This window comes from Harpegnathos saltator, unplaced genomic scaffold (assembly GCF_003227715.2).
Source record: "Harpegnathos saltator strain DR-91 unplaced genomic scaffold, Hsal_v8.6 scaffold562, whole genome shotgun sequence".
NCBI lineage: Eukaryota > Metazoa > Arthropoda > Insecta > Hymenoptera > Formicidae > Harpegnathos > Harpegnathos saltator.
Window position 1 is genome coordinate 1,198,153 of NW_020230385.1, and position 1,883 is coordinate 1,200,035.

The window sequence follows — 1,883 nt, forward strand, 5'->3', positions numbered from 1 at the left end:
AACAATCGTCTGGTAATTCTTCCCAATCAACCGATTGTCCAAGCTAAAACTATTGTGTCTTTCCGCGGCCCTCCGTGGAGAAGCTGAGGATCCGAAAGCATCCCCTTAACCGGCGCGCAACCCCCGCTCGGGCCGTCTCCCGCTTGTCCGTTGACGATGCCGCCGTCACCTCGATGGCGACAGTCGGTAAAACGTTCCGGTCCTCGCTGAGTGCGGTCAATCGACCGGCAACGACGACCATTGTGTCTCCTCAAGTGGCGTTAAAAGACGCGTTTACGTTTCGTCATTGTGGCCCTGACATTGCCGTTGACGATTTAGTGCATTTAAGAAAATTCGATTCTCCGCCGAGACCTCTCTGACCTCGACGAGACGCCCGGACGAATAGAAAGGTTACGCGATAAGTCCCTCCTCGCATGCCCATTAGTCTTACATTTGTAGGAAAAAATTGGTTCGGCGGTATAAAAAATTGCATGGTAATATAATAATAGCAAAAGGGTGGGATTTCGAAAAACGATGAAAGTATTTCAAGATAGAAGTGGATTTAAGTCGATTTCTCAAATTCATGTCGACGAGAGGTGAAAAATCTAAACATGTGCAAAATTGCCAAAAATATTGAGATAAATTAAAACTTGTGAAACGTTTGCTCGTCAATTTACGCCGACGAGAGTTCGACTTTAGCCTTGATAGAAATCAAATATCAACTAATCTCATCGAGGATCTACAGACGCCGGACGAGTTGCGGTCGAAAAGCGGCGGAAATTTCGACTCGGCGTCTTGTCGACGAGTCAACTCCGACATGCGAGATCGAGAGAGAGAGAGAGAGAGAGAGAGAGAGAGAGAGAGAGAGAGGGAGCACGTACGAAAGAGGACGTTCCATTTTCATAAAAATCGGCGAGCTATACACTTCTAAACGTTACCCTCGTTAGGCAACATTGGCCACGTGCCCGGCGATGACGCTAAGACTCCAATTTGAAAGTTCATTTATGGCAGCAGTAAAAGCCGCGCACCGCTGGCGGCTATCATTATGAAAATAACGACGCTGCGTACTTATCTCGGGTGTCTCCTTAACGGCGACGCATTTCCCGGACGTTACACGGCGGCCATAGATCCTTGCTACCCGCGACGTTAGTCGGCGGCGTTCGCGATGAAAGTAACACCGGCCGATTCGTTCCTGGGAGCGGCGTAGATCCTCGTAGCGGTTCCCGCGGAACGGGCTATAGACGTGTCCGCAATATCCTCGCGTATATAAAGTCAACTCGAGGGCCGAGATAACGCAGATCCATTGCAGGAAGGAAAGAAGGAAGGAAGGAAGGAAAGAAGGAAGGAAGGAAGGAAGGAAGGAAGGAAGATCGGGAGAACGGACGAAGCTGCGCCGGCGCGGGCGAACTAATGATATCCATCGATATTAAAGTCGAGTGACGCGGCAGCACTTACGCGGGGGTCATCTGCATTTAAATGAAATCTCACGGGGGTACACGCCGGCCTGCCGCGTCGCGTCGGCCCCGGCCATTTTCCGCGTTTACGAAAACTTTCGGCGGGCCGCGCGCGCTTATCGATCGTCCGCGTCGCCGCGCCGCGCCGCGTCGCGCCGTGGCGGTGTATCGCGCCAAGTCCGCGTCGGCCGAAGCGGACGGGAAACAACTGCCATTACCTTCGGCGAGACGAAGCGCGCGCGCGCGCGCACAAGTCGCATAATGGAATACTTTTATCCGCGCGGGCATGACCGTTAATTATTCAGAGACACGATCTCCCGGACGCGCTCGTCGAATTCATGAGAGGTGGCGATGTCGCGCCGCGCCGCGCCGCGCTGCGCTGCGCTGCGCGCTAAAATTCGAGGTAGGTTCTGCGGTTTCGGGAACACCCGCGCTGGAGGAATAGAAGCG